Below are 27,285 nucleotides of genomic sequence, written 5' to 3' on the forward strand. Positions count from 1 at the left end.
GTAGTAAGTAAGCTATTTCTTCAGCTTGAAGAACTTTGGCATTTATTATAGGACAAGTCTGGTGGTGATAAAATCCCTCAGCTTTTGTTTATCTTCATTTCTTCTTCATTTCTTTTTTTTCCTTTTTTTTTTTTTTTTTGAGACAGAGTGAGTCTGGCTCTGTTGCTCAGGCTGGAGTGCTGTGATAAGATCATGGCTCATTGCAACCTCTGCCTTCTGGGCTTAAGCAATCCTCCCATCTCAGTCTCCCGAATAGCTGGGACTACAGACATGTACCACCATGCCTGGCTAATCTTTTATTTTACTTTATTTTTTATAGAGATGAGGTTTCTCCATGTCATCCAGGCTGGTCTCAAACTCCTGGACTCAGTCTGTCTCAGCCTCTGAAATTGCTGGGATTAAAGGCATGAGCCACCATGCCCTGCCTTTTCTGCATTTCTCAAGCACAATTTTGCTGGGTACAGTATGCTTGGTTGGTAGTTCTCTTCTTTTTTTTTCAACTTTTAAGTTCAGGGGTACAAGTGCAGGTTTGTTACATGGATAAACTCATGCCATGGGGATTTGTTGTACAGATTATTTCATCACCCAGCTATTAAGCCTAGTGCCCATTAGTTATTTTTCCTGATCTTCTACCTCCTCCCATCCTCCACCCTCCAAAAGGCCCCAGTGTGTGTTGTTCCCCTCTATGTGTCCATGTATTCTCATCACTTAGCTTCCACTTACAAGTGAGAATGTGCAGTATTTGGTTTTCTGTTCTTGTGTTCATTTGCTAAGGATAATGGCTTCAGCTTCATCCATGTCCCTGCAAAGGACATGTTCTCATTCTTTGAGCACTTTTAATATTTTATCCCACTCTTTTCTGGCCTGTAGTGTGTCTTCTGCGAGTCTGATGCTAGGTGTATTAAAACTCTCTTATATGTTATTTGCTTCTTTTCTTGGGCTCCCTTCAGAATTTCTTTTTTGTTTTTTATTTTTGATAATTTAATTATAATATGGCTTAGGCTAGTATTATTTGAATTTAGCCTGATTGAAGACCTTTGGCCTTCCTTGATCTGGACATTTATGTTTTTCTGCAGATTTGAAAGGTTGTCAGATATTATTTCAATTCCAGAATTTGTTTAATTTTTTTTTAATTACTGTTTCAGTCTCTCTGTTAAATTTCTAATTCTGGCCATTTGCTTTTCTAGTTCCACATTGCTTTGAATTGTTTCTCTGTATTTACTTGAAATATATTGAATGTCCTTTAAACAGTTATTTTGACCTCTTTGTCAGACCATTCATACATCTCCATCTCTTTAGAGTCAGCCCCTAGCACTTTATTTTATCTCCCTGGTTATATCATGTCTCCCCAAATGTTTTTGATCCTTATAAACATTACTTGATGTCGAAGAAGTATGTATTTCTTCCAGTCTTGCAGTCTGGCTTTGTCTGAGAATGCCCTTCAACAGTAAACCTGTTCAGAGATTCTGAGCAGATCATCTGGTGTGATCCCTATACCGAGGACCACTGTGGCTATTTCAATGCTATGGAGTGCCCTAAGCCAAGGACCACCATGACTAGCATGGGGCAGGGCTGGAATCTTATGGCCACTGAGACTGATTCAGTACTAAGGTGTTCTTGAAGCCTACGGCTGCTGAGTCCTGCATACTGCTGTGGTTTTACAGGTACCCAAGTCTCTCATAGTTGGCTGTGATGATGAAAACTGCAGATGGAGCCCATTTTGCAGGAACTATGGGTTCCTGTATGGCACTGGGACAGATCTGGCTCAGTCCACTGGTATCAACCAGGAGTCAGAGGCCATGGGGATCCACCTGATGCCGGGTTTTACTGTGGCAGGCCCAATGTTAGATTCCAAGGAAAAATCCTATGCTTACTTTTCTCTTTCCCTTAAGCAGATGGTATTTCTCTCCACACTGTGCTGCTTGAAAGTGGGGTAATGGGTAATGTGGGTAATGTAAAACTGTTCTTTCTACTCTCTTCAATGCATTTAAAAAAATTATTATGCTATATTCAGGTACTTTCAGCTGGTTTCCTTAGCCCTTGTGAAGATAGATTTGTTCAGGAATAATTGTTCAAATTGATGTTTCTGTCAGGGGATGATTGCTGGAGAGTACCATTTTGCCATTTTGCCATCTTTCTCCACCTTCTTCTAAAGTGCTCTCATTTCAATTAGACTATCTTCCCTTTGTATTCAGCCCATTGGGTTGAACAGTGCTTTTTTCTGTTTATATTACATATTCATTAGCATTGCATGTATGTTAACACTCTTTTACTCTATAAATTCTATTTTATGGTCACATATTTTCTATGTACATGGTCCCACTTATTAAATAGTAGTAATAATTGACTTATTACAAACAAAGTGAATTATGAATGGTTCTGGGTAATTTAGAGAGTTATTCCTTGGAGAGTTGTACATTATTCAGTTTTTCTATACCTACAAACATATAATCTGATCATTTAATAATTCTTAAAAGTTTGTTATTATAGAATAATATAATACTTCAAATAATTTTAAAAAAACATTAACCACAAATATTAAAATATATAAGACATATAAAAATGTTAGCTGCTTTTTAAATTTTGGAATGAATTTTAAATCTATAGAAGCCTGAATAAAGGACTCCTTTATAGTCCATATGCTTGTTTTCTATTGCTGAATTCCATGTCCCACATATGTATCAGCTGAAAATAATACTCACGTATTAATTAATGCCTTTTTATGCCAAAAGTCCACCAAGATGTGTCTAGGTTTGTGCTGCTCAGGATATCATAAGATTGAACTCAAGGTGTCAATCAGGCCTGAGCTCTCCTCTGAAGGTGCTGGGAAAGAATCTGCTTCTAAGCTCATTTTGGTAGTTGGCAGAATCCCATTCCTTGCAGTTATAATGAGATACCTAGAGTTTTGCTTCTAGAGTGTTCCTAATGCTCACTCTCAGGTTTTTTTCCACATGGCTTTGTTCAACTTCAAACCAAACATGGCATATCAAATTTGCTTCCTCTTTCAAATCTCTCTTTTACATTTCTGCAACCAGTGCCATATAACTTAATCATGGGAGTGAAATCCACCATGTCCACTGTCTTGAGGATTATGCAAAACTTTTACACAGAAGTGTTTGGGGGGTTGGTGAAAATTTAGAATTCTGATTACCACAGGCCTCAATTGGAAAAGGTTACCTCTAAATTTCAAAGCATACTTTTTTTTTCCCATAACTAAAAATATTCTTGTATATCTTTTCATATGATATCATGTAGTCATATTCTGCCAACTTTTGCAGAGTTAACATTTTCAGACTGGCTAAAGGTGAATGATGTTTCTACCATTTCAGTGTACATTTGTGACTTTTTAAAATACGTGCACATAAGCATCTGGAACACTTTTAATAAATCTTAATAATTAAAATTTGCTGATATCTTGGCTACATAAACTGAATATTTAGAGAATCAAGAAAAAGACTACATATATATTGATGAAATCTATCACTGCTGGGTTTTCAAATAAAATATTTTAAGATCAAGTATTAGTCTGCTCAGGCTGCCATAACAAAGAACTACAGACTAGGTAGCTTAAACAATGAAAATTTATTTCCTCACAGTTCTAGAGGCTGAAAGTCCAAGATCAAGGTGCCAACAGGGTTGATTTACTTTGAAGCCTCCCTCCCTGACATAAAGATAGCCACTCTCCTGCTGCCTCTGTCTCTTTGCTTATAAGAAAAGGAGTCATATTGGATTAGGGTGCATCCTCATGGGCTAATTTTAATTTAATCATCTCTCTTCTTAATTACCTTTTAGACCCTATCTCCAAATATAGTCACATTCTGAGGTACTGGATATTAGAGCTTTAACATATGAATTTGGCGGGGATGCAATTCAGTCCATAATAGATTCTGAATAAAAAATATCATAAGAACTTCATTTTTTATAAACATAGTGCAGTGAGGCCCACAATTATCAAACTAGTGAGAAGACCCATCACGTGTGATTAATTTTCTTTCTGTATATACCTATAGATGACTATCAAGATAATAAAGTGATATCTGGGATGGATGTTTTCCCCAAAATATTTTATTTAGATTTAGTCATTCTTCTCTTGTGTTATTAAAAAATCACTCACATGCAAATTGTTCCAGTTTTCAGAAAAGATAAAATATATATTTTCTAAAATATGAACTAAAGTCATCACTATAAGAAAATGATTTTTATAGATAGAAAAGTCCTGTGTTAAACTGTGCCTCCATGTAAAATAGGAAAGAAAAGTAAACATTAAAGAATGAGGAATGGCTGGGCGCTGTGGCTCATGCCTGTAATCCCAGCACTTTGGGAGGCCGAGGCGGGCGGATCACGAGGTCAGGAGATTGAGACCATCCTGGCTAACACGGTGAAACCCCGTCTCTACTAAAAAATACAAAAATTTAGCCAGACGTGGTGGTGGGTGCCTTTAGTCCCAGCTGCTCGGGAGGCTGAGGCAGGAGAATGGCGTGAACCCAGGAGGCGGAGCTTGCAGTGAGCCGAGATCGCACCACTGCACTCCAGCCTGGGCGACAGAGCGAGACTCTGTCTCAAAAAATAAAATAAAATAAAATAAAATAAAATAAAATAAAATAAAATAAAGAATGTGGAATGGACTGCAAGAATAGTAAAATGTAGACTATTATCCTTCTTTTTTATATACGTAATATTAAGCACTGGCTTTTTGTAATAAACACATCATAAACTGAGGTTATTGACAAAATAAATATAATCAATCAGGACAATTTGGAAATAATTTAAGAAAAATATCCTTTTTAATATGAAGTATATTATTATGCCTTTTAACTAAGTAGGCCATTATTCCTTTTATTTCAAATTAAATAGGTAGATGGTGAAGAATTTGTTGTTATTTCCGGAGTCATGGAAGAGTAGTTACCAAAAGTCCCTCATGTGGACAAAAGCCCAAAGACTGAATTAGTAACCATTAAATGGCTATGATATACCCAGTTGCATCTGTTTACTGTTGCCACCTTAACAAATTACCACAAATTTAAAGGCTTACAATAGCACAAATTTATTCTCTTTCAGTTCTGGAGCCTAGAAATTTAAAATAAAATGTATGGGCTTAGAATAAGTCTGTTTTTTTCCGAGACTCCAAGGGAGAATCTGCTTCTTGACTCTGCTACTTTTAGGAGATTCTATCCTTCCTTGACTCCTGGCTACATCACTCCATTCTCTGTTTCTGTGGTCACATTGGTTTCTCTACTGTTGTCAAATCTACCTACCTCTTATAATATTTTCTCTTTGTGATTATACTTATGGCCCATGCAAATAATCCAGAATATTCTCTTCATCTCAAAATCTTTAACTTAATCACATCTGCAGTATTATTTTTGTTATATAGGGTAACAGTCACAGATTCTTGAGTTTAAAGTGCGGACATCTTAGGTAGCCATTATTCAGCCTATCATACCACTACCATTCTGTAGTGCTGCTCAAGATGTCAAAAAGAAAGAGATAGGTCCTCCATGGCTTTATAATGTAACTGGAAAGACAAAAGAAGCCTTCCTTATCAAATAAAGAATACTTTATGCAGGATGAGGCCAGCAATAAGAAAAAAATATTTCATAGTTTAAAGAATGAAGAAATCAATTGGAAGAGGCTTGGAAAAATACTTGAGCAAAGACAGGAGAGGTAGACTAGGCATGTCTTAGAAGACAGTTTAATAGAACTGGATTTCTAAGGTAGAGCAAACACTTGGAGGATGGAAACATGTAGTGCCTTCTACATTGTCAAGTACATAGGTAGGCAATATGCAAATATCTGTATGAAAAATAATAGATGATTGGTTAAAATTGGAATGAATATTTGAATAAATGGATAATTAAATTGATTATATAGAGATTATGAAAAATTATGTGAATTAATCTTCATAAAGCTCTGTTATCATTGTGTAATTTGTTAGAATAAGTTGTATCCATAACTTAAGGGGCAACAGCGAAACCAACAGAAAATCCTAGAAGACGCATCCTAATATCTTGATACAATGATAGCCTTGGGTGCCTAAAAGGTATTTGCTACATGTAAAGTTTAGCACTGAGAATTTCTTAAATGTGCTTTCCTTTTAAATATCTTGATCACCAAGGATGATATCTCTTGAAAGCTGCTGTTCAGCTCAGTGTCTATACATCTTATATAAAAGGGCAGTTTAAGAAATATGAAGATCAGAAAAACACAGAATGGAAATGAGAAACAGAAAGGTATACTATTTCATTAAAAGTATATCACTGCCTCTGAAAAGTAACAACAGGAGATAAAAGTTTCAAATTGATTAGGAGCAGCTCAAGAGTTATCGCTGTCAACTCTTTTTAGAAGGCAATGTTGGGCAAGAAATGAGATGGTATTGAAGTTTATATATGTGTGTCTGTGTGTGTATATATATAAATATATGTATATAATTTATATTAAATTTTAGAGTGCTGCCAAATGATAATTAGCACTATATACAGAGTTGTCTAAAATCTGGTTTGTGTTTCTCTCAGTGTGCTGAGTTTTCAGTGTTTGTTCATGGAAATAGTAGGTTTTGGGAAAACAATACATGAATATAGTGGCCATGATTTAAAGTTAAATTTCTTTTTGCATTTTTCTTTGACATATAACTCAAATTAAAATCATTTTATATGTTTTATAGGTAAAAACTAATCTATTTCCCTTGAGAATACAATACCCTTGCAATGAATGGTCACTGTGTTGGAAATCAGATCTGGATTGTGAGTTGCTGGCATCTTCATTGGTTTTATTGAGTGACATTTCATCTCTCATTTATAAATGTAAATCAGTTAAAATGTTTGGGGGTGGCTGGGCGCGGTGGCTGGCCTGTAATCCCAGCACTTTGGGAGGCCGAGGCAGGCGGATCAGGAGGTCAGGAGATCGAGACCATCCTGGCTAACATGGTGAAACCCCGTCTGTACTAAAAATACAAAAAATTAGCCGGATGTGGTGGCGGGCGCCTGTAGTCCCAGCTACTTGGGAGGCTGAGGCAGGAGAATGGCATGAACCCGGGAGGCGGAGCTTGTAGTGGGCCAAGATTGCGCCACTGTACCCCAGCCTGGGTGACAACTGAGACTCGGTCTCAAAAAAAAAAAAAATGTTTTGGGGTAAATTACTATTATGTTGCCTTATACAATAATATCATTAAATTTACTAGAAGGAAAAGCCACTGTCTGTAATCATTACAGTTGTTCAATGAATATTTATTTTGAAGTTTTCTTCTGAAGAAAACTTAAACCACAAGCAAGCTTTACAGTTGGTTTTAAAAATACAGATTATGGTTTATTAACTTATATTACATTATTTCCAACCCCATATTGGCTTGTAATAATATTTTTCCCCAAAGAAGTGGAATTGAAACTTGACTCAGCTTGGAGGTGTTCACTAATGATCTCTTGAATCATTTCCTTCTCCACAGTTTTTATTCCTCTGTATTAGAAAGCATACAGCATATTGCCAATTTTTCACTAACGATGCATGAAACGTAATGAGTTGTATGGGCCTCCAGAATATTACATGAATGACCTTCAGTATGTTGTTTCACTGTGCTCTCCAAACTCATATTCCATAATTGCAAGGAAATAATTTTTAACTTTGCAATCACTCAACGGAATAGCATACTAAAATTGTACTACCTGCTATTCCAATTTGGCTATCAAATTTTTATCAACATGTAAGCACAACTATCTTATTTAGCTTTGTATTATACAAGCATTAGGTTAAATATAATTAACATGTACTAATTATTCTGAAAAATAATTAATTAAAATAGACTACAACAAAGCAAACATGTATTTTTGCCCTTTCGGTTCATTTTATGATATGTATTTTTCTAATTTCTACTTTATATCACTTATTATATCTGAAAAAAGATATCCAGGTTTGATTTCTGACTTTTAGTTCTGGATGATAGTATAATATTAAAAAAATGTCAAATAATTGTCACTGCAAAATTAGGCTTGTAATTCTCCTAATAGTTCAGAAAATAAGACCATCATGATTACTTTTCTCTATTGTAATGGCTGACTTGCAAGACAAAATGGGTATTAAAAAAGCTGTAAATCCCATTCTCATGTATTCTTTTTTCCCACAAAATTTCATTTTCAAATAAGAATATATAAGTGTATAACATATACATACCATTTTTATTTAAAGAAAAAAATTAGTAGCCTGATTTTTTTTTCTAGAATGAGATTCATGCAAAGGGCATCAGCAAAATTTGTGAATAGCTAATTAGAGATTTTAGTCATTTCTTTCAAAAGAAAATGATTAAACTAATTAACAGTTATAATTAAGACCACCATTTACTAGCAATAATAAAATTTTTAAACATTTTAACATTTTATATAAAATAATTATAACATAAAATTTAGTCTAAGTAAAATGTAGTACATGTGATTTGTATAATAGTTCAGGAAATAATACCTGAAAATAGCTCATGCCAAATTAAAATAGATATACATGTATATATGCCTGTGATAAATGTCTATGTGTGTGCACGTGCACGCATGTATAATCAAAACTATAAATTAAAAATAGCATAACATGATGTAAAAGCCAATCAACTGAAAAATTATATGCCAGATACTTGACAGTAATTTAGCAAAATTAATGTGTAATGATATCTTATTAATTCACATACACACACAAAATATAAGCATCTAAAAACAGTGGGACACAGAAACCAAACAAGCAAATCACATGTCAAATAAACATATAAGAATATGATTAATGTCATTAATAAAGAAATATAAAGTAAATAACAATGCATTTTTTAAGGTTTCAAATTATCAAAGATTATTTAAAGTTATCAAACCCAGTATTTGAGGAAGATATCCTCAAAAGAAACTATTACTCAAAAATGAGAAAAACTCAGAAAATTAATTTGGAGTCTGAATAAGGTTTATATACTTAAAAAAGATTTGTAGGTACATAGCAGATGTATATATTTGTGGGGTACATAGGATATTTTGATACAAGCATACAATGCATAATAATTACATCAGGGTAAATGGGGTATTGTTCACCTCAAGCATTTGGCCTGTGTGTTACAAACAATTCAATTATATTATTTTACCTGGTATTCTTAATTAAAAGAATTTATCTTAAGAAAATAATCAATGATGTGAGATATATATATATATAAATATTTATGTGTAATAATACTTGTGTATTTCATAATTGCAAAAAGTAGGAAGTAACTTCATTATCAAAAGTAAAGGGATGATTAATTAAAATATATATCCACTTAATATAGCATATATATAATCCTTCCTAGTCCTTCATAAATAGTTGAAACAGCCGGTTGTAAATATACTAAAATTTTAAAAAATATTTAAATAACAATTGATGACCAAAATGGAAAAATAATACATGAATCAATAGATCACAACAATTTTTACCAGCCCTTCCAGATTCTAGAGACAAGGCTCTAACCCTATTTCATCTGCCACTGACTGCCTAAGCATCTAGCGAAGCTCCCCTAAGCTTTGAAAGATCTAGCCACCAATCACATACCTAACAATGGACTCTCAGGATCAATTATTTGGAAAGCTTGCAGCCAGGTAACTCTAGAATACCTGTTTTCCTTAGTTATTGACCCTGATGTAGATATATCTTGTCATGCCCTCTTTCCTGTGTAATAATCCCCATGCTGCTTTGTATTTTTTTCAACCCAAACTCATTCTCCCACAGCTCCTTTCTTTCCACATCTTCCTACTTTGTTCTCTGGAATCCCTGTTTCAGAGTAAGCAAGCTCGCTTTTATCATAATCCGTTTCCTGAATGCTGTTTCCACTTTTGGGAAACTTGAGTCTCCACTAAAGACATTACTTTCCAGCGGATCTATTTCAAAGTAACAAGGGAGGATTTATCCTTCCTTTCTCCCACTGCTGCTCCTCAACTGTTACTTTTTTATCCTCATGTAAAACTCCTTGTTCTCTGCAGGCTTATGAAACTGGGCTGAAGTCTCTGCTCACAAGAGTTGCTTTTATCTACTCAAACTCCCAGCCACTCTCATTTACAAGGAATTTCTAGATCACATTGGATGACTGTAATCTAGTGTCAGTACTCTGTTTAGCTCATCAGATTCCTGACCTTGCTAACTCCAGGAACCTTTATACCCACCTATTTTAGTTTTCCACTTCTGCCAAAGCTATACTTTAAAACTTGTCATCACAGAAGTCCATTTCCGTAATAGTAAGTTCAGAGATTCTTCTTTCTGGCTGCAACCTCCTGTTTTCCTGGTTGCCTCCCTGTTACTTCTATCCTACATTTTCTTTGATCCCTTGGAGAACATGAGTCTCTTAAACACTCTGTTTTCCCAGTAGTTACACCCTAACTTCATTTCCTTTCCTAATCAGCTTAATTGCATGTGTCACCACATGGCAGTATTATCATGCCTTTTGTCTGTCTGTACTGTCATTGTCTTTAGATAGCAAAAATGCTTAACCAGGGTTACTCCAACTGGCAATAATGTCCATAGAACTCTGAGGGAAGGTAAGTGCTGCTGGAGATACTTGCATTTACCTGGGCTGCTACAAATTCATGATATCCTACCTTATTTGGGTAGCTCAGTCTTCCAGGAAAACTCCTATAGTTTCCCACTCAACTGGATTCCACTTTATACAGCCTCGATTTATCTTTTGAATCTTATTCTTGTTTGTTTACTGTCTGCTAGATGCCTACTCTTAAGCTACACTAAACTAGTTGTAATTCCCCATCTAAGTTTGGACGAGCTGCTAGTAGTATATATTCTATGGAGAGTCACACTTCCTTTATCATAGTACATTCTTCCTATAATGATGCTGCCTGTTTACTTGGTTACATTTGTTATTAGCATGACAATATGCCAACAGAAACAGACAAAGCCATGTGAAATAAAAATAATTTAGTCTGATGTCATTTTAATAACTATATGAGTTTTGGCCTTATCAAATAGGGAAAATGTGGTAAAAAAGAAAACCAGCAAAAACAATAAACAAACACAAATATTGCAGAATTGTGTACATTCAAATGAGGGGGATGGAGGTCAACAGATTATATAATAATGATATGAAGGACTCTGTCAAACAGCACTAATGAATCTATACAGACATGAGAAGACACAAATGTATTAAGAGAACTAAAGAAATGCAAATAAAGCAGTAAAGGGACGTAGCAAAAATTCTAGTGGGAGCTCAGACGTTTTTGAGTAAAGACTGGAAGAGTTAGGTAATAATATGGGCTTATCCTAGGGCCCAAATTTTTTTTCAGTTTTAGAGACTTAGTTTGTATATCAGAAATTGATTGGGCAGGCACCCATAGAGTTACAGACAAAAAAACAAAATCCTGCGACGTGATCAGAATTTTTAATGGTTTAAATAAAATCCCAATGCATTGGCATAGAAAATTCTCATTTCCATAGATTAGGATGAGAATTATTTGCATTGTAGTATACATATTCTAAATCAATATTTATAATAAATATAGAAATTATAAATAAAATAATAACCTTAGAACTAATGTGTTTTACATTACTTATAGGAATAATCTGTGTATGTTTTGCATTTTAAGTAGAATTAATGTTTAAGATAATTTTGCACATTAGAGTAGCTAACAGATTTATTCTGAATTTCCAATTTAAAGTTTGTAACTTAGTGAATAATTCTGTATTCTAATTTTAAGTTTAAAGGCATACGTTTTTATGAGGTCTATAAACAATACAGTATTTGTTAGACAATTGAAATGCTGAAACACTAAATATTTGTATTAAATCTGTAAATCATTTATTTGAATACTGTACTAACCAAAAGAGTAGTTCCTGAATTTTACACCAAAGCTGCTCAAAGGATACCAGAAATATTAATTATTTGCTCTTTGAAATTAAAGACATGCCATTTTTATTACAATTAATCTCGCGCTATTGGGGATATAGTGAATGTCTATGAAATATTTCTAAAATGAAAGATGAATGCATGAAACTGTTAGAATCGTCTTTAGTAATATGCTTAATGAAATTAGAAATGCTGATGCAGCAAAAGAGAATAAGAAAAGAATACATATCTTTAAATTAAAGAGTACATACCTTAATTCTATAAAGATTGCATATATGTATTTTGAAATATATATTATGTATACGTCTGCTTTTAATGGAAACTAACTCTATTCATTTATATTAACTCTGAAGAGTACAATCAGTAAATGCTCTCATTTCTAGGCTATAAGTTTTCTCTCTCCCAAGAAGTAAAAGTATGAATTACCTTTAGAAGAGACTTTTATGTGGGGAAAAAAATCACTGTAAAATGTTCTATTTATTTTCAGAAATGTAAAGCTAGTCCTATCCTTTATTCATGTGGAAAATGGCAAAATCCCCATTTTTGTGTTCTCTTGATGATATAAATTATGTGTAGTTGAGTCTGGGATGAATCTCTCAGACTATTGCTTTTTATAAAATGAGAATGAATTTTTATTTTGATGAGTTAACGTGACATTCTGCCTATAAAATGTAGTTTGTTTTTATTTGTTCAGAGTGATGGAGATTATCCAAAGAAGTCTAAGTGTGGAATGCACAAGTAGCACCATTTTGGGGAAAGACCTAGTAACACTTGGCCTGGCTTTCTATGCAGTTCAACCTGGAACTGAGTTTCCCTGACTAAGTGTTAAGGTTAAGCAAGTCTGAAAATCCTGAATGTACCAGGTCATGTCTTGTGTTCCGATATAATTGTCGTGATGGGTTCACAGTCCTGAGATTTCCCCTGAAGGGAATGAAAATGTTCATTTTCAGTCATCCTGGAAAAGACAAACCCTCAAAAAAGAAACCAGAATTGCAGAGGTCACACCTTAAACTAGATGGCAGGTGGTGAGGCTCAGGAAAACAAACTACTTCTTAATGTGAATCATGCTTGGATCACCTCCAGTAGCCATGATGGAGGGAAGGGGGAGTGGAGGACACCTTCAATGTTTTGATTCAGAAGTACGCCTTGGGTGGAGCCCAGGTATCTACGTTTGCATCAAGCCTTGCTCTCTTTTGCCCACTACCTGTGATGCTAATGAAAGTAGCCTGCATACTATAAGAGATATTAGACTTAGAGAGTAACAACTTTTGCATATAAAATCAAATACAAAACTGGACAATAGAAATAGTGTTTAAAAATGCATCATTTTGCTACCTTCGACATCTTTTTTCCTATGCCAAAAATAAGTTAAAATCTGCTAGAGAGCTATATCATTAAAAAAATCATAAGACCACTCTTCAGTATAAAATAGCTGCCATGCCAATACTTAGGTGTGGCTAATATGGTTTTCTCCTCGTTCAAATTCATTTTGGGTCTTAATTATTATTCTGGCCTTGGGAGAGTCAGAATATGCTGGAGTTTCACTCATTGCCTTTGGCTTGTGTTTTAAGTATGATATCAGAGACGATTCTTTTTACTGTCAATCAAGGAGTGAACAAGCCATGTCAGTGGTACACAGGAGGAAAAGAAAATTGTCCACAGACTTCTTGTTTTTCACATTCATCGTTTATACTTCATCACATTGGTTCGTGAATAGGATTTAATGGTCCTACTACATAGTAAACAGAGACAGTTTTCAATTTGACTAGCAGTTTGTTTTGTAGGTAGCTTTTTCATGATTAAAAAAATCTAGTAACTACGTATTGTTTTGTGTTAACTGCATACAAGCAATTTTGATAAATATCACGACAGGTATTATATACTGTATATAAATATAGTTAGATAATACTAACAGAGAAACAATTATTTCTTATCTTTTTTTGCACATATTTATTTAGCCTTATTATTTAACCATATATCATGGAATTTAAAATATTTCTATAGTAAGATATCATTTTTGATTTATATAATGCTTCCACTTATCCCTGACCAGGAATGATCAATCATGATACAACTGTCTATTAAAGAATGAAGAATATATTGCATTTTCCTCTTGTGAATTTCAACAGAAAAATTAGACTATGCTATATTTTATTGCTTGTGGACTCTAAAGTTGGAACTTAATGTAGAGTAAGACCTGCATTTGAAGCTGTGGCAAACCCAATTTAGTGGCATATTAGAGGTTCTTTATACTGGTTCAAAAGAGCTGATTGTTAAATGTTCACAAATTTAATAAGCTGGTTGTTAAACCCAGGCATTATCAAAAATTTGAACATATAAACTTACATATAAATATATAGGGACAATATATACTCAAAACGTATTTTCCAATTATTTTACTATTATTCCTCCTCTTAGGTTATTTATGTATAGTATATCTAAATGGTAGGATTCTATATTTATTGGTATGCTTCTGGTGTGTAATGTAAGGTAACTGTATATTTCTGGGCATCTTGTCCCACTTCATGTTCAAGTTGGTAGTTTAAAAACAGCCATGGTGGGAATATTTACACCACAGAAATAGAAAAATGCTACAAATCAGGGTTTTTAGCATACTATTGCCATGGTTGCTGCTTTTCAATTCCCAGAGCCAGGTCTCATCCATAATTCCTGACCTTATTTCATATATATAGCATTTTCCATCAATTACTTGAAATAACAAATAGTTTATTTGTTAACTCTTTGGATTCTTATTCCTTGCAACTAAAAATGCTTGAATAAAACAAATGCAATTATAAAAAATGCACATTCTTCAAGTGTTTGCACTTTCCCTGGGTTTCCTTTATAATGAATATTTTTCATATTTACATTTGTGTGACTTCAGAAAGGTGAATATCCTACGAAATTAGTAAGGCAGGATTATATTTGCTTTGTCCACTCACTGTAAGCTCCCCTGACCCACACATTCGCTTCTTCAACAGCCTAGAGGCTGTCATTCATGCAGGTGAGGACAACAAAGCAGACTTTTCAAATTCAGGGCTGAAAAAGTAGCAGATATTCTTTTAGTAGAATGGGCACCAGAGATAACAGTGGTAAAAAGCTTATTATTGTTCCATTTTTAGATAACCTATCCTAAACCTCAATTGCCATGAAAGTCTCTTCTCTCTCTTTTTATTGTTTTTTTCCACTCTTAGGGTTGATTATCCACCTTTTACTGGTTCTCATTAGTAGAACTGGATGTGACTTAAAAATGTCTAACAACCCATGCTACAGGGAGCATGTAAGCGATGAGGTCACCTGCGTGACATAGACAAAGCAATTTAAAGGATCAAGGTTTGTGGATTAGGAGGGAGATAGAAAGAGGAGTTGTTGGGTTAGGGAAAGAAAGGAAGAACAGTTATTGGGAGGTAGTCAGAAACTGATTCTTAAAGTGACTGGTTCAGTTTGCAATGAGCTAAGTACAAGAATTGAGATTACAACATCACCAGTTTTCAGAGAAATGCAAATAAAAATCATAATGAGCTATCATCTCACTCCACTTGAAATGGCTTTTATCAAAAAGACAAAAAGTAACGGACGCTGGCAAAGATGCGGAGAAAGGGAAATGTCCATACATGGTTTAGTTCATGCAAACGTAAATTAATAGAACCAGTATGGAAAGCGGTGTGGTTTCTGCAAAAAACTTAAAAACAGAACTACCATGTGATTCAGGAATCTCACTATTGGGTATGTATCTAAAAGAAAGGAAATCAGTATATCAAAGATGTGTCTGTACTCCCGTGTTCATCATAATAGCCAAAGTATGGAATCAAGTTAAGTGAACATCAATGCATAAATGGATAAAGAAAATGTGGTGCACATACAGAATGTAATTGTATTTAGCCATAAAATAATGAAATACTGTCATTTGCAACAACATGGATGAAACTGGAGGAGTGAAATAAGCCAGGCACAGAAAAACAAACATTACATGTTTTTACTTATATATGGGAGCTACAAATTGATCTCATGAAGTTATAGATTAAAATGAAGGTTAACAGAGGGTGGGAAGGATAGTGAGGGAGTGGAGGGTTAAAAAGTTATTGGCTAATGGGTTCAAAACTACGGCTAGATAGAAGGAATAAGATCCAATATTCAGTAGCACAATAGGGTGACAATAGTTAATGATAAAATTTTGTATATTTCAAAATAGCTAGAAAAGAAAATTTGGAATGTTTTATTATTATTTATTTTATTTTATCTTGAGATGGGTCTCGCTCTGTTGCCAAGCTGAGTGCAGTGGCACGATCTCGGATTACTGCAACCTCTGCCTCCAGGGTTCAAGAGATTCTCCTACCAGCCTCCTGAGTTGCTGGGACTACAGGCACGTGCCACCATATCCAGCTAATTTTTGTATTTTTTGTAGAAACGGGATTTCACCACGTTGGCCAGGATGGTCTCGAACTCGTGATCTGCCCACCTCTGCCTCCCAAAGTGCTGGCATTGCAGGCGTGAGCCACTGCACCCAGCCTTGAAATGTTCTTAATACAAATAAGTGATAAATGTTTGAGGTAATTGATATCCCAGTTACTCTGATTTGATCATTGCACATTGTATGCTCATAGCAAAATATAACATGTATATAATAAATATATACAACTATTGCTTATCCATAAAAATAAAAATAAGTGGAGCTTAGTCCTTTAAACACTTCTAGAATGTTTACATAGCAATTTTATATCTATTGACTCTAACAGCAAAATAATGGGGCTTGAATTTTTCGTTCTCCAAAATTGTATATTGTCAGTAATTAGGATTAAAAAAAAATTTACAAAAGTATTGGTCCACAATGGACTTGAAATTAAGGAAAAAATATCTTTTACCAGAGACAGTTTAAAGCACTACTAAACATAGGTGATTGGAACGATTTTTAAAATAATAAAATTTATATTTATTACCTCACAGATTGTATAAACAAATGCACACACCTACACATATAAATAGAAGCCAGTTTGCAAACCACAACTAAAAAACTTTTTAAATTGTCAAGGAAAAGCTACATATTTTCAATATTTTGATGTTTTCCAAGAGTAAACTGTATTTCGATATATATATATATATATATATATATATTTTTTTTTTTTCTTTCGAGACAGTCTCCCTCTGTTGCCTAGGCTATAGTACAGTGGTACAATAACAGCTCACTGCAGTCTCGACATCCTGGGCTCAAGTGATTCTTCTACCTCAGCATCCTGAGTAGTTGGGGCTACAGGTGCGCACCGTTATGCCCAGCTAATATTTGTATGTTTTGTAGGGCCGGGGTTTCGCCATGTTGCCCAGACTGGTCTCGAACTCCTAAGCTCAAGGGATCCTCCTGCCTCAGCTTTCCAAAGTGCTGGATCTACAGGTGTAAACCACCATGCCTGGCCCCAAAATATTACACATTATTTTTCAATAATTTGATTTTTTATTGATTGTTAAATGTAGCCTTCCAGATAAGAATATTTGATCCTCATTCCCAGCCCACCTGTTTCTCCCTCAGCCTCCCCAGCTCTAGTCACCATCCAACCACCTGCTGAATCCAGATCCTCCTTTTCCCCAGCCTCCCATATTTACTCCTCTGGGTTTTCTATCCAAAGTCTTTCCTCAATTCTCAATCTGCCTTCATTCCCACTGCCACTACCCTATTACAGGGCATCATCATTTTTCAACTGCAGAAGCTGCAATAATCTTGTAAGTGGTCTTCCTCCTTTTACTCCTGATTCTAGAGTTGTCTTCATGGATATGTGACCTGTGCAGTCATGGAGGGCCTCATACAGAAGGGTCTCACAGTTGGTTTAATATTGTACTGTCAACATCTTGAAATTCTTAATAGTTTTTGAATAAGAATTTCACCACTCAAATTCCTAGCTGGTTCTGACTCTTCCCTTAGTATTTCTCCCCACCAAGCAGCCAGAGTAATTTTTAAACTACAAATCAGATTTTGCATTTCCCTATTTAACACCCTCTATTCTATGCCCCCTGCCCATAACATAAGAAAAAAATCCACGTTCTTAACTTTTGCCTTTGAAACCCTATGTTATGTGCATCCTGCCTAACTGGCCTACTGTCTTGCCATTTGTTTGCTCACTCCTGCCACGATGGCCTTTTTTAAATGCTCTTCCCACAGCTGCACTCCTTCCTAGGTGCTGTGGACTGAATTGTGTCCTTCCAATTTCATATGCTGAAGCCCTAGCCCCCAACATGATAGGGCTTTTAGAAGGTAATTAGGATTGGATGATAGGTCATAAGGATTGGATGGTCATAGGATTGGATGATAGGTTATGATGGGTCACAAGGATGAGGTCGTGATCCAATAAGATTGGTGACCTTATAAGAAGAGGAAGAGAAAGAGGGAAGGCCATGTGATACCCAGCAGGAAGGCAGCCATCTGCAAGCCAGAATGAGAGCTGTCACCAGATCCTGAGCTTGCTAGCACCCTGATCTTACACTTCTACCCTTCAAAACTGTGAGGAAATAAATTCTGTTGTTTATATCACCCAGTTTATAATATTTTGTTATTGCAGCCCAAGCTAAGACAAAAGGTCACTGTGCTTTATAATCCTCAGCTTGGAAAGCCTTTGCTTCAGCTATCTTCTTAACTGACTTCTTAAAATACTTCAGGTCTTACCTTCAATACCATCTTTTCAGTGAGGCATCCTGTAAACAGCACCACTTACTCACTTCCTACTGTATTTATTTAATTAAGTACACGTATTATTTTATTTGTTTGTTTGTTTTTGGTTTGTCTTCTCAGCCAACCCATCCCATCTCTATGCCACTCAATGTAATCTCCTTGAGGACAACGATGTAGTTTGCAGTTTTAGCATCTGTACCTAGAATAGTACATGGAATATGGTAATTACCCAGTAGTTATTTCTTGAACAAGTGAATGAAAGTATTCAGGCATGTTACATTAGAAGTTCTAGAGGCAGAGAATTTGACTCAGTTCAGTGCCCAATGTGTTTGTGAATATTTGCCCAATAGAAGTGCCATGAAATCATTCATTTGGCATATTCATTATTCCAAAATGTTAAAAAAAGAAACTATAAAACAGTATAGATACTAACTATTCTCTCTGAACCAGAGATAATGTTTATCAGTATATAATGTATTTAATAAATTGTAGTTCTGATGTCATTCATTTATCCAAGATTATCAGAGAAGTTTTATTTCGTTTATTGTAAACAAAGTTATTGTTTCCTGTCTTTGCCTTTTACTATGTGTGAACATCTGGGAGCAATATAAATCAGAGATAGTACACAAGTGTTTATAGTTCACATATTTCTCATAATGAGTAATCTATTGTTACTTTTATGTACACACTTATGCAATGACAAAATGTGACTACAAATACAGTGATGTTCCAAGAATATGTCATTAATAACATATTCTCTCATGTCATCAGCACATTTTTACTGAGCCAGCCACACCTCAAAAAGGGTGTATGCTAAAATGTGTTCTAATACTCTATATTCAGAGTATTTTCTGTGAAAACACATTAAACAGGTGTTTTCCAACTGGTGTGTTAAAAACTCAAGCAGACTGTCTAGACCGGTATATCTGCTCTGACTGAATGCCAGCTCATGCTTCTCTTCTCTAGGAGGATGTAATTAATATTCAGGTCTAGGAGAGGTTGATGAAAAGCTAATATTAAATAATTGCTAACATATAGGAGTGTTTATTACGTATTTTATATTCATCCAATCTCATAACAACCCTATGGGATAAGTCCTCTATCTTCATTATATAGAATGCAATGTGCTTGCAGTTCAAAATACATTATATTATGTAAATCATCACAACTCTATGAAAGAGTTAATGTCATTCTTATTTTATAGATAAGAAAAATGATGTTCAAGCATGGTAAAGAAGTTTTCCAAATATGTATATCTTATTTGTGGAAAAATAAGAATTGTTATTCAAATCTGTCTGGCTCCAAATCCTGAGTTCTGCTACTCCCTGATGCCTCTCAGGAAGGAGTTTAGGAAAAAGTTTTTAAAATTTCCATTCCAGTGAGTTGTTTCTGTTAGTTTTTCCAATACTATCTATATTGCATGCTCTTTCTTTTCTTTTCTTTTTTTTTTTTTTTTTTGGAGACAGAGACTCACTCTATCCCCCAGCCTAGTGGCACAATCTTGGCTCACTGCAACCTCTGCCTCCCAGGTTCAAGCAATTATCATGCCTCAGCCTCCCGAGTATCTGGGATTACAGGAGCCTGCTTCCATGCCTGGCAACTTTTTGTATTTTTAGTAGAGATGGGGTTTCGCCATGTTGGCCAGTCTGGTCTTGGACTCCTGACCTCAGGTGGTCCACCCTCCTGGGCCTCCCAAAATGCTGGGATTACAGGCATGAGCCACAACTTCTGGCTGCATGCTCTTTATGATTCTCAACTCCTAATTTCTCTTTATGAACAATTGGTCATCTAAGTCAAGACATTTTCTTACTGTTACCTCCCTCTTTATCATTATTACTAAGACAAATTAGTTCCTCCCTTTCTCAGGCCAAGTAGCCTATCACTGTCCATGTCTCTGTTAACTATGATGCCTATATTTAAGCGTTTCCATTATTTCATCTTGCTGGCTGAAAATCTAGTTTTTTGCTTTTGTTTTTTTTGTTTGTTTGTTTTCCACTAACTCATTAGGGCTGCTGCAACAAATTATTACAGAGTGTTTTAAATGAACAGAACTTAATTCTTTCACAGATTAGGAGGGCAAAATTCTGAAATCATGATTCAAACAGGATTGGTGCCTTCTGGATCCTCTGCAGGAGACTTTTCCTATTCCTAGGTTCTGGTGGTTGCCAACAATTGTGGCCATTCTTTGGCTGGTAGATACATCACTTAAATCTCTGCCTCCATCTTCATTCACATGATGTTCTCTTCTCTGTATCTCTGTGCATTATTCAACCTACTACATTGCCTGGCTAGCCCAGCAGCCCTCATGGATCCTCCAATTTTCTCTTTCTTTCTGTCAATGGGGCAAAAATGAGAGGGGCAAATATCTCTTTGATTCAAACTATTGTTTATAGATCATCAACATTTTAAAATATTAAGCCAATGGCTTTTCTTTTGATTCCTCTGTCTTATACTTTTGGTACTGTCTTTCACACTGGGGCCATCTACTAACATCTAAGACACTCATCTTTGTCAAGGGCTTGTACACATTGTTTTAAATATTCTTTCATCCTCATTTTTCTGTCAGTAACAACAGAGTATCCACATCAGTATTTTCAGTCTCTGACACTGTGAGTCCCAAGTCGTTCTTTATCTCTGAATCCATGAATTTCCATTTCCTCTATATCTCAATGACTTTATCTGCAAGTTCTGCTTTATCCCTTAAGTGGAGAATCTGCCAGGATGTTAAACTCAAAAGTCTCACTTGAATCTTCAATCTGGCTATCTTTCATGTCTCTTTACTCCTATGCTGTGGTTTTTATTCTTAGTCTGGCCTCTAGTTTCTCATTTTTCCCCAGTATATCCAGCCCTTTTATTCATTTAGTTTTTGTCATATTTACCTCTTTCCTGTTCTGGAATCTTACTGGAAACTTTTGTTTTTCCTATATACAATAGCTTGTTTAAGCACTTAACATAGTAAATATACCATGGAAGTATAAGAATCAAATCATGAAATAAACAAAAGTTCAAACTTAATTAAATGTCAACTTCTATCTATGTTGTCCCTCTGTAATCTTTATAATCTTCTGGTTAATCTTTCTAATTCTTCTGAAAAAAAAAAAGGAAATTAAATAGTTTTACACAGCTTTTGTATTTCCAAAATAAATTTGTTTCTGAAATTATTTCTTCTTCTAGGAAGTAGGAAACTGCTTTGTAGAAATGAAAATAGAACCTTAAAAAAACTACTAGGCCGGGTGCTGTGGCTCACTCCTGTAATCCCAACACTTTGGGAGGCCAAGGTGGGTGGATCACAAAGTCAGGAGATTGAGACCATCCTGGCTAACACGGTGAAACCCCATCTCTACTAAAAATACAAAAACAAAATTAGCCGGGCGTGGTGGCGGGCATCTGTAGTCCCAGCTACTCAGGAGGCTGAGGCAGGAGAATTGCGTGAACCTGGGAGGCGGAGCTTGCAGTGAGCCGAGATCGCGCCACTGCACTCCAGCCTGGGCCACAGAGTGAGACTCCATCTCAAAAACAAAAAACAAACAAACAAAAACTGCTAGTGCCACCAAAGCTTTCAAAGTGTTTGTGTTTTTGTGTGTATATAATCAGAGATTTATAAGACAGTGATCAATAATATGCATCAGTTCTGTGAGTTTCTCATGAGTTCAGCCAACATGCTTAATTCTCTCAAGTTCTAATTATGTCTAAAATATGTAGCTGAGTGATATAGTTTTTATATTTGTCCCACTCAAATCCGATGTTCAACTGTAATCTCCAATGTTGGATGTGGGGCCTGGTGGAAGGTGACTGGATCATGGGGGTGGATTTCTCCTGAATGGTTTATCACTATCTCCTTGGTGCTATTCTGGTGATAGTGAGTAAGTTCTCATGAGATTTGGTTGTTTAAAAGTATGTGGTACTTCCCCTCCAAACTCTTTCTGTCTTGCTCCCACTTCTGTCATGTGAGATGTCTTCTTGCTCTTCGCCTTCTACCATGATTGTAAGCTTCCTGAGGCCTCCTCAGAAGCAGATGCCTAGGTTATGCTTCTTGTACAGTCTGCAGAACAATAAGCTTATTAAACCTCTTTTCTTTATAAATTTTTCAGTCTCAAATATTTCTTTATAGGAATGCAAGAATGGCCTATGGCCTGATACAGAAAATTGGTACCAAGGGTTGGGACATTGCTATAAACATACCTGCTATACACATACTGTGGAAGTGACTTTGGAACTGGGTAATATGCAGAGGTTGGAAGAGTTTGGAGGGCTCAGAAAAGACAGGAAGATGAGGGAAAGTTTGAAACTTCTTGAAGACTGGTTAAATGGTTGTGACCAAAATGCTGATAGTGATATGGGCAGTAAAGTCTAGGCTGACAAGGTCTCAGATGGAAATGAGAAACTTACTGAGAACTAGAGCAAAGATTACATTTGTTATACCTTAGTAAAAAAAACTTGGCTGCATTTTGTTTATGCCCCAGGAATCTGTGGAAAGTTGAACTTGAGAGTGATCATTTAGAGTGTCTGGTGGAAGAAATTACTAAGCATCAAAGCCTTCAAGATGTCACCTGGCTGCTTCTAACAATCCATGCTCAGATATGGGAGCAAAGAAATGATAAAATTGCAATTTATATTTTTTACAGGAAGCAGAGCATAAAAATTTGGATAATGTGCAGCCTGTTTGTGTGACAGAGAAAGTAAAAGCATTTTTTACAGAGAAATTAAAGCAGGCTGTGGAATAACCACTTCCTAGAGAGATTTGCATAACTGAAAAAGAGCTATGTACTAATAGCAAAGACAATGAGAAAAGGGCCTTGAAGGCATTTCTGAAATCTTCCAGGCTGCCTCTCTCATCACAGGCCCTGAGATCTAGGAGGGAAGAATGGTTTGGTGGGCCAGGCCCAGGGTCCTATTGCCCTGCCAGCCTCTGGACACTGCTTCCCACATCCCAGCTGCTCCAGCTCCAGTCGGAGCTCAAAAGGGTTCACTTACAGCTCGAATTGCTACTTTGGAGAATGCAAACCATAAGCCTTGGTAGCTTCCATATGGTTTTAAGCCTGAGTGAGTTGAGGCTTAGGACCCTCCACTTAAATTTCAGTGAATGTCTGGAAGAATCTGAGGGTCCAGGCAGAAGCCTGCTGCAGGGACAGAGTCCTCACAGAGAACCTGTAGTAGGGCAATGCCAAGGGGGAAATGTGGGGTTAGAGCCCCCACACAGAGTCCTCACTGGAGCATTGTCTAGTGGAGCTGTGAGAAGGGGGCCACCATCCTCCAGATGTGAGAATGGTAGATCCTCACCAGATGTGAGAATGGAAGCTTGCCCTCCGCACTTGGAAAAGCCACAGGCACTCAACAACCAGTGAAAGCAGGGGCTGCACTTCTCAAAGCCACAGGTGCAGATCTTTCAGGTATGAACTAGTTTTTTTTTTTTTTTTTTTATATATATCATTAAGTCTGCACAAAAATTCCCACTGTGAAATGGCTAGTAATCCCCCAATTATACAAATGGGGAAAAACACACAAGGAAGTTAACTGCTGAAGATCACTAATAAGTTAAGAGCTGAGATTTGAACCCTGGTTTGCCTGATTGCAAAGCCTGTGAGATCTCTTAATCATGATACTTCACTACAAACTATATCTGTATTAATTTTAATTTATAAGAACGAGTTAAAATAAGCTTCATGTCATTTCTCTATTAGTAAGTCATAAATCAATGTGGAGGTGTGATCTTCCAATAGACTCTGAGAGAACCAAACCCATTCTTTTTTAAAGCAGTCTGCATTGAAAAGCATTCTTACGCATGTTCCTGTGAAGATCTTCTTTTTGCCACACATATGTACAAAACAGCAAACTCATTCCTTTCGCATTTATCAGACTATTGTAACAATAAAGATCTGTGGTTATCTTACTCACATGTTTCTTCTTTTTTAAGTTAAATTTCAGCCAGGTTTAGTATTTTGAATGGCTGTCCATCACAAAGCCTGACCCTTGGAAGTTTCTGTACCTAGTCCCTTAAGGGGCACAGGCATAGGCTCTGCCTCTGACTCCAGGTTTACAGGAATTTGATCACATACTGCTTCAAATGAAAACAAGCACGGCAGAGCTGCATGATTGGAGTGAGATCTACCTTGGTTCAAGTCAGATCTTTTCTGTGAAATATCACTGTGATTTTAAGCAAATTACTTCATCTCTCTAAGATCATCATCTTTATCATTTATATAAACAAAATCTAATATATACCTTGCAGTTTTTGTGCAATTAACAATAACAGAGATAATGCACCTAGCATTCTCCTTTGAATATATTATAGAATCATATTTCTCTTCCCTACCCCTATTTTAGTGATAACAGAGAAGAGAGCTTTTTTTCTTTAAAACATTTTCCCCCATATACACAAAAAACCACTGATTGAAAGGTATTCTCTCTTCTTGTCTCTTAAACCTTAAGTTGGAGCACAAAATAAATATCACTGTTAGGTAGAAATGAATTTGTGGGAAAGAGGCAAAATGATATAAAAATCTGATTGCTAAGAGTGGACTACATAAAATGCACAATTGTTTGTTGTTTGATTAATGCCAGTCATTTATTGCCCCATTAAACTCTAGACCTCCAAGCAAAATCTGGAGAAATCAGTTAATTGAATAGATATTTATTTTTAAAAAAAGGTTTAGGAGGAAACACAATTAAAGAAGAAAACAATGAGTTGCAAACTCTGTGACAATGGGATTTCCATCATACTCCTTATGAACAAGACTTAGCTTGAAAAATGTGTCCGTTTTTTCTCCCCCAATCCCGTCAATCTCAAGATGATTTGCCTTAAAATGTTGTATTTCCCTTTAGCTACAAAAAGTTTCTTTTTATATTTTTTGAGACAGGGTTTCGCTTGTCACCCTTTCACCCATGCCAGAGTACAGTGGCACAGTCACATCATCTGACTATAGTCTCGACCTCCTGGCCTCAGTGCCATCCTCCCATCTCAGCACTTCACCTCCCCCACCAGTCCCAAGTAGCTGGTACTACAGGCACACTCCACCACACTCAGCTAATTTTTTATTTTATTTTTATTTTTAGATACAGGGTCTCACTATGTTACCCAGACTGGTCTCAAATTCATGAGCTCAAGCAACGCTCCCGCCTCGGCCTCCCAAAGTGTTGGGATTAAGGTGAGTCACTGTGACTGGTCTAAGTTATTCTTTGTAAGATTTTTCTTTCATGAAATTTAAATATGAGAATATATCGCACTTTTAAAAGATTTTAAATAAAATATTTATTTTGTAAGAAGTAATTTCATGTATAATTTAACACCCACTTACCTCTCAAAAAAGAATCAAAGGCATTTAGGATCATCATGAACCTGCTCATCTTAAAATATGACTAATTAGTTTAACAGTATGCTTCAGGTTTTTCTTTAAATGACTCTGGAAAAGACCTTAACTGTGTATTTTCCATCCAAGTGAACTTTGAAAACAATGTAAATTGCAGTGGGTATAATAAAAGCATTTTGTTGATAATTTGACCTCACTACTGATAAGAATGAGGAAGTTACTTTTCTTTTTATTCCCTGTCACCAGGACTACAATTATATTTTTAAAAATAATTTCTTTAAAAAGGTACAAAGCTTTTATTGCTTAACATTTTGAAAGATAATTTAATTGTGGACTTAGATCTTGAGAAATTGTCAGATGCCAACTACCAAGTTTTTCAGTGAGGAGTGAAACCACAGGTGATATAACCAGCTTTCTCCATTTCCAGATGGAGGGGTGGGTGTTAGGAGCTTTATTCTAGAGGGACCCTGACTGAGAGTAGGTCCAGATTCCCAGAATACCTGATCTCTTGTCAAATTGTAGCCTGGTGATTATCTATTGTTCCCTTCACAGATATCCTAAAAGAGTCTGTCTGTTGAGAGCAAGCTTTCAGATTGAGGGATGTTCCATTGTTTCATAAATTGTAACCCTTGACTAGATGGTTATTCTACTTTCAGAGTAACTAGTAGAATTATACCTTTAAACTCATAGCTCTTTCTTCCCTGGCCACAGGGCCACCTCCCCTTAAATAAGGGTAGGGGCAAGTTCAGAGTCCTTTTCAGCCTACTCACAGTGCCTGCTGACTCCCTTGTTGCCATCTGGGGCCCCAGGGGTTCTGAGTGGCATAGTGTGGAAGTCACTGAGCATGTTCTTCAGCCTTTTTCTATTTATTTTATTGTATCCTTTTTGAAATTTATTTCAGACCTATCCATGAAAGTCAGTCTCCTTCTTCAGGGAATGTCCTTTCAAAAGGCAAAGTTGGCCTCTACATAAAAAATAATAAATTTTAATATTAAAGACATTTAATGGAAATATTAGATGATATTTCCCTTAAAGTTTATCATGATTGATATGATTAATTCATGTTTTCTATTAATTTTGATTAGATATGTAACACTGGACTTAATTCTTTATTCTTGCTATATGTTTTGAGTGAATAAAAATTCTTAGTGGCATATAAGTTGTCACACTTCATGTACATATGATCATATAATGTAGAAACACATATATGTATAAGTACAGTTAACTGTGACCTCTATAGGGCAATAAGTATTTAAGAAAGCGTTCTTTCTTAAATACTGTAGATAGATTTTCTGTGTTGAAATGTTGGAGAAAATTTTTTCACCTCTCTGTGCTTACTTTCCTCATCTACAAAATAGAGACAATAGTACATACTTAAGAGAATTAATAGGCAGGTACAAAGGAAATATCACATGTAACTCAGCACTTCACTGGAACAGAGTAAGGGCTCTATAAACGCTTGTTAATAGTATTACAAACATAAAAGATAT

The 27,285-nt window shown here is 35.7% G+C and overlaps 1 long non-coding RNA gene across 1 annotated transcript in view; it reads left to right on the plus strand.

Moving 5' to 3' along the window:
• Window positions 1-25,637, plus strand: part of LOC134732202 (uncharacterized) — a 133,328-nt gene extending 107,691 nt beyond the window's left edge. Inside the window, exon 3 of the long non-coding RNA XR_010115136.1 lies at window positions 25,542-25,637. This is a non-coding gene — a long non-coding RNA (uncharacterized lncRNA). The remainder of the gene's footprint in view (window positions 1-25,541) is intronic.
• The last annotated feature ends 1,648 nt before the right edge of the window (window positions 25,638-27,285 follow it).

Source organism: Symphalangus syndactylus, chromosome 13 (assembly GCF_028878055.3).
Source record: "Symphalangus syndactylus isolate Jambi chromosome 13, NHGRI_mSymSyn1-v2.1_pri, whole genome shotgun sequence".
NCBI classification, from domain to species: domain Eukaryota; kingdom Metazoa; phylum Chordata; class Mammalia; order Primates; family Hylobatidae; genus Symphalangus; species Symphalangus syndactylus.